This window comes from Clytia hemisphaerica, unplaced genomic scaffold (assembly GCF_902728285.1).
Source record: "Clytia hemisphaerica strain Z4C2 unplaced genomic scaffold, Clytia hemisphaerica genome assembly, whole genome shotgun sequence".
Taxonomy (NCBI): Eukaryota; Metazoa; Cnidaria; class Hydrozoa; order Leptothecata; family Clytiidae; genus Clytia; species Clytia hemisphaerica.
The window spans coordinates 365,250-379,499 of record NW_027103621.1 but is presented as its reverse complement, the minus strand read 5'-3'; positions in this window follow the sequence as shown (position 1 = coordinate 379,499).

Here is a 14,250-nt window from a genome sequence, read left to right as displayed (position 1 = left end):
CAATTTGTAGAGACGTTGGCTTCAATGTTGTGTTGTTCTGATAATGACATTAGGTCTTTCATGAGCGAGATGATCTTAGTAAGAGCTTCAGCAATTTTGGATGGATTTTTAAGCCTCCAGATATTTTCGAGACTGGATAGCTCTTGCAGTTTATTGTTCAATAAAATGTTTGTGTTACCGAATGATGACTTTAGACGTTTCCAGATTTCGTCAATGTTTGTTTCAGCTTTCACAATTGACAGGGCTGGATCCTCTAAATAATTGTTGCGAAGAAGGTCTGGCATGTAGCATCTTGGAGTATGGCGTTTGTGGAGCTTCTCAAACTCGGTTTGGAATGAGTAAATGTCTAGTTTTGAGTCGAATCCACTGAATTTCTGCAGTTTGATTTTCAGGATCGAATCTTTGAATGTCGAGAGTTTATCGATCTCTCTGTCGGCAAGCTGCTTTTTGACGTTGGTTGAGAAGGTTTGAAGAGAAGTAATCAAACGTGAATACTTCTGCTGTAGCATTGTGACTGATGGCTCCTTAGTTGTCCCAGTTGTGTCTCTGATAAGGACCTTGAGTTCGATTGCTATCTTCTCCATTGACTTCGTGATATCAGGAATATCTTTGCTTGCAGATTGGACGACAGTGTCTGTTACTTCATTGAAATCGATGGAAAGTTGGGATTCGATTAATTTTAGGGAGTGGTCAACATTTTTTGATGGAAAACTCGATTGATTTCGATTTTGCCTCTTTAGATGAATTCTCGACGAATTCTCGTTGATCACGTTTGGTTTGCTTTGCATCAGTGATGTACATTTGGATGCTAGAGATTGCTGAGTCGTAGGATTCGAAAAGCGTTTTGTCGATGGAGTCATTCGGCACTTTGATGAAGAGGTGACGTAGAGTTGATCTCATTGATCCAATTTTTGAAATGTTGTCATCGATCTCCTCTGGTGGTGTTAAACCGTCAATAGCAGATTCAATGATGAAGTCTTTGATTTCCTCCTCCAGGATGAGGGTGATTGAGTTGATCACATGTTGAAGCTCATCAGCCACGACTCCTACAGTGGCTCCGGTGAGATCAGGTTTGAGATGCTTTGTACCGTCCTCACTGAACATTTTGTAATCGATACGTTTCTTGGATCGTAACAGCATGAAGATTGTTAATGGTGCGACATGATTGGTTTGAATGAGTTTCTGATTGAATCGAGAGTCTGTGATTCGAGTATCTGTTTGAATGTAGCAGGGCAGGACCGCTAGGGATGTTTGCAACACGACGTGATTATTGTGATATGGATGTGAAGTGTTCAAACTGAAATGAATACAAAGAAAATAATTTAGAAAAATTGACAATTTGACTAAATAAATGAAAACTAGGAATGATGATGCTAATTAGTGAAAATGACTAATTAGTGAAAAAATGACTAATTAATGAAAATGGCTAGTTAGTGAAAAATGACTAATTAGTGGAAAAATGTCTAATTAATGAAAAAATGACTAATAATCAAACAAAAAAGGCACGAAACGTGAACAAGGTAGAACCACAGCTGTGATCGCCAAGAAGCCTGAGCACGAACGTGCGAATGAGAATGCGGGCGAAACGAGTGCACAGCTGAGAAGACCATGAAACCAGGGCACGAACGTGCAATGCAAATGGAAAATGAAGGCCAGAAAATGAACTGAACTGAGCCAAAATGAAAACAAGGCAAGGCCAATGAAAAGGAAAAGGACTAAACGAGCCAGAGAGCCTGAGCACGAACGTGCGTGAGTGCAATGAAAGTCCAATGAAAAGAAGAAAGTAAATGAAAATCTAAGTTTTGAATCAATATTTTTGTAAATTTTCTGAATTTATAAATGTTAAATAACTAGAATATGCTTACCAGATTGCCCAAGTGTAGTCACTGTGTAAAAACTGCCATGAAAATGTATACTTCGAATGTGAATTGAAATTCAAAGTAAAATGATGTCAAAATGTCAAACTCAAAAACATGTCTCAACACCATACGTCTTATCTCTCTAAAAGCTCTCGTGTAACTGAAGTGAGAGTGACAAAACAGAAAATGTGACTATGGGCGAAAAGAGTCTCAAGGGACGATGACGTAATGAAATATGTATTAAAATGTATATAATGTTGCGTATGAAATAATTGATTTTATTAATGATATACTAATGACTTTTGAAGTCATTTGAGAGTCCTTTAACAAATAGGCACCCTACGAGGGACTGATTTTTCTATTTTGGTGTTTTTGCGACCCTACCTGGGACTCGTAGAGGTTGAAAAAGGTACCCTGACCAGCGGAGCATCCCCGTAACCCATTTTGCCCTAGTACCCCCCCCCCCCGGGAAAAGAAGTCATCCATACATCGAGCTCAGTTAAACCATAGAGGTATAAAGAAAACAGGAGTTGAATGTGTCGGTAATTGGTCGTTAAAGTCTTTTGATTTCTTTTATAAAATGTATCAAAAGAAATTTTAAGCTCGCCCGATGAAATAAGACTTTTTAGTAGAACTCAAGTTTGCTCTGAACATTCTAATAATCAGTATTGAAGATTCTACCCTTTTAATATACGAAAATTAGATAAAACTTCGTCCACGAAACAAATTTATGTTCCATTTCGCTATCCGTTCAATTTTGTTTTGAAAAGATATTTTCTCAAGCCAGAAAATGAAAAGTTCTTTATAAGCACACACGATTTCAGACTCAATTTGTAGGCATAAAGTCGCTGGAGAATTTTGGAGGAAAGTATCAAGCAATAGAGTTCACCTGAAAGAAAACATTGATCGAAAAATCTTATCATTTGATGAAGGATTGCCAAGTTTACAGGCCTTTTTTTAGTCCAAATATTTTCTTACACTGATGTCAGAAACAATGAATCTCGTCTCATCTAATTTCTAAAGCTTAAATGAGCCAATAAGATTTAACCTATGGATAAAAGAGCTCATTAAAAATGCACGATATATGAGATTATGAGCATGCATACATCGTAACTTTTTTAATCGTAGGGCGAGCTTGGTTACAATAGCATACTTCTCCTGTCTTTCTTTATACCTCCATGGTTAAACTTCATTTGCTTCGACATTCTGAAGACAACTCTCTTTTATCAGCCTCCATTGATCTGTTTGTAAAAGCCTAATCATCAATCGTTACTCTTAGAATTAAAATTCCAAATAAAATCGAGAGATTCGAGTAAAGAATCGAATTAAAGTACTTACATACTTACCGAATGGAATAGATCAAAAACCACAGCAAAAGTCGATATGAATAAAGATTGATATATTTTATAAGATCGTTTTAGCACAATATCAATGAAGAAAAGAGTGTCGGAAGGAGAATCAAGTAAAAAATTGAATTAGATAGTTTACGCATTTACAAAAAATTTATAAAAATTAATAAATGAATGAGATTGAGTTATTTATAATCGTTTAGAAAATACCTTCACCTTATCGGGAAGAAAAATATCGGGGGAAAGTGACTAAAATTTTGAGGGGGTGACGAAATTTTCCCCGACGAATTTTTTCCTCGATATTTTATCACCCGACCAAAACTTACTCGATTTTTTAAACCCCAACCAAAATTAAGATCTAATATTTTTACACCTTTACTAACCGAAATTAGTTCTTTAAACGTCGGATTGGGGTCGGGGATGGGGAGGTTCCTTATAAGAAACATTTTTTATAGGAATATCGATGTTTTATAAGAAACACTGCTTATAAATATCGATGTTTGATAAGAAACATTTTTTATAAGAATATCGATCATCCCAGTTAGGGTTAGGGTTGGAGCCCCAAACAATAGCATAATTATACTAATAATTATGCTATTAATGATGAAATCTTTACTATACGAGATTTTTCATTGACCGCCCTCTTAGGCGGGTGAAAGTGACTAAATTGTAAATTTCGTCGGGGGAAAAGTGACGAATTTAAAATTTTGGTCGGGGGAAAGTGACGAAAATGCCTCTAGCTAGGTGATAAAATTTTTCCCCGACGAAAAAAAACCCCAACCAAATAAAACTCCATTTTTTCCCTCAATAAGGTAAGTTCAATCTAAAAAAAATTGACCAAAAATTAAGGAAAACTAATCGATAAAACACAGGCTAGATTTAACAGAGAAAAAAACAACCACTTTATCGATCAACATCTCTCAAAACACTTGACACACAAATCTTGTTTTTTTCAATCAAAACCACCGACAGAATTCAGAAAAATTGCGAATTCTCAAGGGACGAATTTATCATTTGCAAAAAGACATTATTGGTAGTTAATTCTTTCAATACAGGGTGTCCCTAATTAAAGTATCGAGTTTGAACATGCGATTGAGTAGAAAAGTTTGTGTGTGTTATCGCTAAAATATAAGAGCGTTCTCCATCACACAGGCTTATTACAAAAGGTAGTTACAACGTATAAATTAATCGTAATAAACCAGCCGAGGCTGGAAGGTCAGCCATTAGAGCTTAGCTAGATAACTTTAATAAGTGGGTTAACAGATGTAAGAGATGTACTGAAACAAAGTAGACTAAAATGTTGAATAATGTACAGAATGTGAAACATTTGATAACTTGATTTAAAATTATTTAAAACAAGCCTGAGAGCTCCTCCAACCCCCCCCCCCCCACGAGAAGATCAAAGTATACTTCTCTTTAGCATTGTAGCAATGTTTCTATGACATCAAACAATTAAGCTATAGTTCATCTATAAAATAAAAGAGACACATAGTGTAATTAAACTTTTTGTTGATTTCATTCCAGTCAGTTATGATACATTTTTTCTGTTGGATGTAGACAATATCCATATCTGACCAAAGTGTTATTCTAGAAATAAATAAGAAAATTGCCAAAACGTCAGAAATAAAGATATCCATCAAATATACATAGAAACTGTACTTTTTGTTTTACTTGATAAAACTCCAATAACAATTTAAACTCCAGAAAAACACAGTTTGCATCAAAATCTTTTCAAAACGTAGTTCATATTTATAACATTTATAACTGTATTTTGGTAGACTTGGTCAAATTACAGAAACCATTTGTCAGTTGTCTGCAAGGCCAATGAGGTACGTAACTGACTGCTATTCAGTCAAAGCCAAAATTTGGCAAGGTCAGAAAAACATAATTTACATCCAGTCTTCGTAAATAAATTTTGTAGTTTAGTACCGTCAAGTTACACAACATGCACACAACCATCTAGAAGACTTTGCTGGTCGCAAATGATAATCAAAAGCAAAACTTAATATTCATAACTATGTAGGGAAGCTCATTTTTCCCCCATTTTGCTTTAAACTCCCTTTTGATTGGTCTTTGAATTTGGGCGATTGCTTTACCGCTTTGGCGGAATAAACACACGGCCATAATAAATAAATTCAACAGGGCAGCGGAGTAGCAATTAATTATCGCCGTTCATTCCATTCCATCATTCAGTCAAAACGTGCGCCAAGGTTAGAAAAGGTTAGAAAAACACAATCTGCGTCCGGAACTGCGTGAAAAATAGTTTGATCAATTTCAACAAGAACTGTATATATTAATATTAATATAATTGATCAAATTCCAAAGACCATTCAGTTAGGGAAACCATCCAGGATCCTGCCATTCTATAAGCCAGCAAAAACTAAATGACACTTGTAAACTTAAGTTTCTTACCATTTCCCATCGAAAACAACCAAAAATATTGCTACTTCCCAAAGCCGGAGACCAAAACAAATCATCTTCCAAGATTATGGCGCCCTTTTGGATCTATTGTTAAGACCATCTAAAATGGTGGAAAGAGTTGCGGAAAGACAGAGGCGCCCGCAAAAAGACAGAGGCGCCCGCTGCTTCAAGGGTGGTAACGTCAAAACGCCCAATATTATCTTCCAACACAGAAGGCGAGTTAGGTGCCGCGCGAGTTACGTCGCACACTCCACCTCAGCGCACAACGAACGGTGTTTCAGTAATTATCAATAATTATAAGAATATCTTATGTGCTTAACTTCAGTAAACTTCGAGTGCTTCAATGAAGATGAATAAGGTAAGAAGATAAAAAGTGCGCTGGATAATTTTCATTATGATAGTTTGGTCAATCATTGCTGAAAGTTTGAAAAAGTTTTTCCAACGCGAAAAAAAAATTCAGCCAATTAAAAGCACAGTGTGCTTATACTTACTTTGTTTGCTACATCGTCTAGGCTAAAAAAAGTGAGAAAAGACACGAACGCCTTATTTTAATGAGTGTTGTTATGATTTTTTTGATTGCGGCCGCGTACAGGAACTCGCCAAATGTTCCTAACTGCCATTTGTCATAATTTTACAAGTCCAATAATAGGAGATGTGATGTCATCATTTGGTTCCCGTCATCTGACCGACCCTGATTTACGGTCAGCAGGTAGAGTTGGAGAGTCGGAAAGCTTTTCCGCTGCTTTGCTGGATTTCCACTGTCAACCTCTGCACGCTCTATGTTTACAAGTTTTCAAATCGAAGTAGCGAGCCGCATGCTAATGGAGAGTAAACCGAAAACCAGTTTATCCACGGTTTCTCAATTTCTTAATTCGGATCAGTCCACACGGATTCCCTTTCAACAAGATGTAGCTGCTTCTTAAAAGAAAAATATTTTTGACCCACTTTTTGAAGTAGAAATGACGGGAACCAAACAATTTTTTGCGATTCGCCTTATCAAACACGCCCAAACCAAGTCCAAAAAAGCACGATTGCATCATCCAGTCTTTATCAAATTTAGACAGTAGCTGTACTTTTGTAAACTTTATATAAATAAATTCCAATAACATTATAACACCATCAATCCCACCTAGAGGCAAACAAGAAAAATATGTTTTTATTGCAAAAACTAATAAAAAGCAGCAATAAAAAGTATCAGAAAATTCAACATAAACAAAAACTTGAGCAAACGGCTTTAAACCTTCAAAAGATGTATAAAAAGAATCCCCTTGATGAAAATCATGTGAAATATAATAACAGAAATTGAAGCTTGCAACAGATCATTTACACTGGAAATACTTTGGTACAACACTGACTTATGACATCTGACTTATCGCTTGAGCCGCCATCTTGAAACACCACATTATGATCTGTAAAAACAACGCACGCTAAAAGTACCCAAAAAGTTAACCCGATCGGAAGAAAGTTTAGAAATCAAAGTAAGATCGGGAAATCGGATTTTTTTTTGTCGTCTTATGATGCTGATGGAAGAAAATTTTACCTATTTGAATGCTCAGCTTAGGCTGACCAATGACAAAGAAAAAAGAGGGAGAGCTTAAAATACAATTTTGTGAACACGCACATAAAACTTTCTACTCATAGTTGTGTTTCGACTCGATACTTTAATAAGGGACACCCTGTAGTTGTGTTTCGACTTAATTAGGGACACCCTGTAGTAGTACACCGCACTGAATCTAAAAATAGATTTTATTTTTGACATAATCATTACTCTTGATGTGTTTGTACAAGTTCCAATCCCATCAACCATTGCGTTATTCTATTTTGCACGTTAATTGCATTACACGTTTTTGTTTTTTTTAAGAAACTAGTTTTACCAAGCAGCCTCAATGTTTCTTAAGAAATCGGCCTATTGAGCCTTAAATGTTTCTTACATGTTTCTAAACTTTTGGACATAATCAGCCTCATGGAAGGCTGAATTGGAAGGTTCTTAAAAGAAACCGAATTAAAAAATGTTATTTTCTCATTCTCAGCCTCAGGATGATTCTTAGATGTTTCTTAGATTTTGGGCATTCTGAGCCTCGCATGTTTCATAAAAGTGTGTTTCTTAAAAAAAAAGTGTATTTGACAAAAGATGTATAACAAATTGCACGTATCTTTAATTGAGCCGCATTGAATTGTGGGAATGCAACTCGTACAAATGTTAAAAATTGAAAAGTAATAATTATGACGTATGCGTTGCGGCAGAGCGCTATTTATAAAGGCCACTCAGCATTTTATGGTCGGCGAAGCAAATTTTTGTTCCGTAAGCGGCCCAAGCCCTGATTTAGCAGCCCAAGCCCTGATTTAGCGGCCCAAGATTTGAATTACTGGCCCAAGACCTGGGAAACTTTGCGACTTTTGAGACTTGCTTTTTTGGAAAAAGAAGATAAACGAACCGTTATATTCCCATGGTACTTCAATTTGGTGATCTTTGCCCCGCAGGGGCTTTTGTTGCTTCACGTAGCGGACTTGCTCGCCAGAAAAATATTCATGATTCAGATTCATGTTGTTTCGTACGATTTTTTTCGTGATATTTTTTTAACTTTCGTGCATTTTACACAGAGCATTTGTGAAAGTGAGAAATCGAAAGTCCCGTCTGCACTGCCAGTCCACCACACAGCTAAGCTTTCCTTTCACAAACAACAAACAGCACAAAGATTTCTGCTTGGTTAATATCTTTTTAACGTAGTTGCTCAACTGGATTTCCTTGAGACATTGTTTGCTACTAAATGAATAAGTATCAAACTACTGATATTGGATCAAACCTTATACGATTGTCAGAATGGACGACATCTTCAATGACAGTGTGTGTTACACACACAGTGTTTATGCGCTGCTCTACCGAAACCCTACTGATATTATAAAGGCATAGAAAAAAGGGAAATTGACTGTTAATTCATATTGTTTACCTATATAGTGACTTCATTTTGAAGGAAATTAAATTTATGATTTTTTAAGCCTTGCACCATCAAAACGTGCCAAAAACTGGGTACAAACATTGAGTTTCTTACACAGAAGGTTTAGTGAGTGAGACATACCAATGAGAATATACTATGACTAACATGAACTGATTCATTCTCGACATTTGAAAGACAGTGTTACAGCAAAAAATGGTTGAGCATGGGGATCAGCAAGCAGAAAAATGTAAACAGAACGGAACAAAAGCCGAAAAACGATGGATTATATGGAGTACTGTATTTGATGCTGTTTTGTGAATAATTCTTTACGCTAATATTGAAGCTTTAGCAAACTTTAAAAATGCTGTTTATGTCACTGTGCCGGAACGGTACTTCGATATGTATGTACGCCGAAGATTTTCAGCCTCATATTATGAACAGACTCGAACACTCTCTCTACTCTACTAATACCGCCACTATACACTGTACCTTGTTGATGTTGAACGCAGGAGCGTACTTTGCTCAAATTAAAACTGAACAAACTTTTTGACTTTTTAGAACCAGACGTCCAATAAAATACAAACACAATGTTGTACCTACCTGTGAAGTGAAAAGTTTTTAACCATGTTGACGGTGGTTACAACGGGACACGGTATCTGAAATTCCCTTAGCCTTTTTTATTTTCAAAACATATGGATTGAAGACAAGATGAATCTGTTTTTATGGGAGCGAGCGAAACAAACACACTTGTTGAAATACAAAGTCTGGCACTACTTTAATTGGATCAATTTATATTTCGCAGGAATTACCTTAAGAGTATGAATTTATGGGAGGATAAATTAATGCAGGATTAATTAATGCAGGATTAATTAATTAGGCCCTAATTCGCATTATTTAAATTTGGCAATTTTTCAGCCAGTCACATTGATTAATTCCGCCATAATAATTTACTCTACCATTAATTTATACTCACGGTTGGGCATCCACTACCCACAAAATTTAAGCTGATGTTTTAATATTTTCAAGGTGACTAATTTTCGCTGAAGGCACCTTTTCAGATTTTCTTAGGATTTTATTTTAATATAGTCTTTCGTAAATAAGAACAAAGGCTGTGAAATCGGGGAAATTTTTAATCCCTGAAAATTAATACTTTTATTAAAAGTATCTGATTCAACTGCCAATTTTGAGAGCATATCTTTAGAGCAAATTCATATCTTTAGAAACCACGAAGAAATTTTTTTCTAACTAAAAACTTTTTGCAGAAATACGTATAAAGATTGTTAAAGATTTTCAGATAATTTTCAGTAACCTTTATGATACAATTAAATTATATCTACAGTATCCCACCAGTCCAAAGTTACTTACTTTTTAAATATCAAATCAAATGACTGAAATTGTATTCAATTTCATGGAATTCACCTTTAATCTGCATTATGTATTCTTTATGGGAGGGAAGCACTTTCAGTTTCACAGTACACATTCTTATGTTTGGGCTTTCAAAAGTGTTTTTTATCTGGTGATTGAATAGAAAATCAACTTTGATATCATTCTAGTTCATGTTGCAAAATCTTTAATGGTTTTAATTTAGGTCACTTTGCATCAGAAAGTGTAGATTGAACATGTTTTTTTTTGGATTGACACTTTCGTTATGTATGGATCTTACTGAGAAAGTTTTAACCGCATCGGCTCGTGTTTCTTAGCTTTAAACAGCTCTAGTAACATTGAACACTTTTTATGAAGACTCACTTCACCAATTTATAGTCTGATTATGATTCCCTTGCTCTCTTCATGGCTAAGTTCCTCTGGGCTAATATCTGCTATCGGCGGGGCATTCATAGCGTCAGCTAATTGCTAGTTTAATGATTGTGTTCTACTAGTTTTTTAGAACTTTTTAGGCCAATAATTCAGGACTGGGACCACTATAATAAATTCTTCTAAAATCATGGTAGAAAAGCAACTCTCAAAAATCGCAAAGGTTTCTCAGGTTTATGGCCGCTAAATCAGGGCTTGGGCCGCTTACGGAAAAAAAATTTGCGTCGGTGAACAAAGCGCACGGTTCGGGCAGATATGAAATATTTCGTTTTTTATTGTCGTTTTTTCGTGTTTTTTTTTCGTTTTTTGTCGTTCTGTGTCGTTTTTATTCGTTTCTCGTTTTTTCTTCGTTCCTTCATAGTCTCTTTATGGTGGTCTCATTTTGGCATTTACACTCCCTCCTTCTTGAGCTTAAAGCAACATCCTTTGAATTAAGCCGTGCACCTTGTTTGCCGACCATAAAATGCTGAGTGGGTAGCGGCCCAGGTGTGGATGTTGTAGCGGCCTTAAATCAGTACAGTGAATCTTAGTAAGGAACTTGATCTAAGGAAGGACACGCCGGAGAGTGTTATTTCTTTTAGTCTACATATTCCTTATAAGTACTTAAAGACTCTCCGTCGTAATTTTAAACTGCATTTCAGATCCACTGACAAATTGTCTTACACTTACACTTACTGATTACACTTCCGATGATACAGGACACAGAATTAAGAATTAGATAGCAGAAGTTTAAACACATAAAATTAGGTCAAAATTAGTAGGGGGGTTTCAGGGGGTACCCGATTCCGCAATTCCGTCAATTTTTTCCCCAATTTCCGTCAAACCGTCTTAAATTAAACCGAAATTCCGTCACCGAAAATTCCTTTGAAATTCAATATTTTTGTCGAAAATTCCGCAAATTTTGAATATCTTTTACCAATTCCGAAATTCCGCAAATTTTTTTGCTAAATTCCGTTTTTCGGCACTAAAATTGTCTAACTTTCCGTCTCCGTCAGAGAACCCAATTTCCGTAATTCCGTCTAAATTTTCGCCAAATTCCGCCACTCCGTCCGAAAAAAGGGCCGATTCCGCTCCTCCGCCAACTATGAAACCCCCCTTAGTAAATAGAGTCCAAAATGTCCAACCCAGCTGACACACAACGTTGTTTCAACTTTCATTTAAGGTTATATGGACGTTGTGAACGTTGTGAACGTTAGATGAACGTTGAAACAACGTTGTGTGCCAGCTGGGAAATTTCCCATCGGATCTATGACATAGGGATTTATTAGTAAATTTTACATTATTGAAAATTAGTAAACTTTAGCTCGAACTTTAGATCACTGATTTTTCCAATACAAACTTGAGTCCATGGCAGATTGGAAGCATAAACTTCTGCTATTTTTTGTAGCTGAGAGAAGGAGCTTTCCAACGATACCAAAGTTGATACCTGAATCATTTGTCCTGGTCAAGAAATGGCCTTTGAAAGAATAAATTTCCAGAAAAAAATTATGAACTTTTTGGCCTTTTTCAAAAAAGTTAGCTCCTTTGAAAGGTTAATTTTCAAATCCCCTAAGACACCCCCCTTCTCACAGATCTGGTGGGATTTTATCAGCCAGTAGGGGTAAAAATAACGGACCAAAACTCAACGGGGATTGATATCCCCGTGTTTTTTATGGCTGGGGATTTGAATTCCATTGTTTTCTGGCCAGAAAATTCAGTGGGATGGAAGTAATAGCACAATATTTTGCAGTGGGGATTAGCTTATCTGTTTATTTTCAAAGGGGGCAAAATTAGAGTATAGCTTTCCATTTTGGCCAATTTTTTCAATGGGAAGGGTTCCCAGTGGGGCTGTGAGAAGGGGATGTCCTAAGGGACGAGATTTAAAACTCTTGGATGGGAAGTAAACCTATTTATTCATAATCAAAAACGCCTGACCCGCGTGGTTTTTACACAAACGTCAGACCGAAAGAAAAGCCCATCGCCAAGTTTTTTTAAATATGCTGTTTAAAAAAAAAGAAAAGGTTATATTCGATACGTGGTGCAAATCTTAAGTTTTCACTTTTATTGCTTGAGAAAGGTCGTCTTTATTCAGCTTCAGCTTCTTGATTTATATTCATTTTTCATAAGAATGACTTTTTAAATGAAACAACGAGGCTATCAAAATCGTCAACAACTAAGAAAAATTCAAAAATAATACTCATTAATATGCTGGGCCTGGAATTGTCTTAACCATTAACAAACCCGCGAGACGTGTATACACGTTCTAAATTTGTCAACTCGGGGTACCTAAGGTACCCCCCAACGGCCGCATGAGGTTCCCCCCTTAACATAAATTGTTTTTAGATTTTTTCGAAGCGTTTCGATATAGAAAGTGGGATGGGGCATAGTCAGATCTCCATAGTTGAAAAGTTTTGAGAAAACCTCATTTTCGCCCCATTTTGATGACGTCATGAAAAGAAAATCTTGAATAACTTCAAATTGGAGAAAACTTTTGACTTCAAATTTTCACCAATGGTGTAGATCAATGATCAATGAAAGGAAGCGATCCACGAAAAAAATAAAATTTTCTTTGCTGACGTCAGCAAAATTTGCACAAGAACCGTTTTAGCTAAAATATGCTGACGTCAGCAAAGAATTTTAATTTTTTTTTCGTAGACCGCTTCCTTTTATTGAATTTAAGTCCATCAGGCGTTCAAATTATAAGTCAAAATCGGGTATAAAGCCTGAATGAATGAAATTCCCATAGAAATTGGGCCTATTTTTGCATCCATCCCATCACTTTTGTATTCGACCTTTGAACTTTCTCGAATCATATGACCTTGACTAAAGAATAAAAGAATGGACGTTGGTAGCACTAATGAGTTCACTCTAAAGTATTATAATTTTGGTAAGTAGGTGCAAATATTTTTGTGGTTTGAAGCCTCTGACCGGAAAAACACTTAAGATAAAAAATGGTAACAAAAGCTGAATCTGAAATTACATACTATTTTATTAAGATATTGTGGAAGAAAATGGAAGAAATTATACAACATTAACTCATATCTGAATTTTCCAATTTCCAATTTTTGGGAGAAATTTTTAGCCTCATTTACAGTATCATTAAACAATGAAAAATTATTATTGTCCTCCGCTCTTTATATGGTACATCTGTGTGGTATCACCAGTTGTCGTATGCCGGCTGGGCAGGCCTTGAATTTATAACACTATGGATTGAATGGGCTGAATAGGGTTAAAAAACAACCGTGCGTGTGGCCCAAAATTAGGCCTTTGAAATGGGACCCTTACAGCGCGGAAAAATTAGTCAAATTTGAGTAAAGTTCTGCGAAAGAATTTAGACCATTTTGAGGCAAATATGGTCTTGTCTTTCAAATTTTACACCCTTAGAGTGCAACTTTCCTCCTCTTTACTCATTACAGAGCACTTTGGAAAGCTTGAAAAAAGGACCCTTAAGGGCCACACGGACGGTAATTCGTTTACCTTGAGTGCCCCCGGGGGAGAGAATCAAAGCAAGTAACTAATTAAGAACCTATGTATTGAGTCAACCCCGGCTTCTGTAGGGTATTTTATCCTCTAGAGAGAGATTGTCTTGGCTTGAGAACAAAATACAGACACAATATTTTCCAAGACATCATTATCTATGGTTAGATAATTTTAAAAAGACCCTGGAAGTTAGTGATTATAATTGTAATAAAAAATTATGATCAGTAAAGGGACGGCTTTAGGCCTCTTCGAGTACGACCATTTCCTCGCAACAATTCTCTTAACATAACTATGCGAATTTTTGTTGAACACAATCTAGAATCGTGCAGAAATCTTCTTCCATTGATTGGTTAATTGAAGTATACTATGTATCTGGGCCAATCAGAAGCAACCTTCTAAAAATCACATACCACA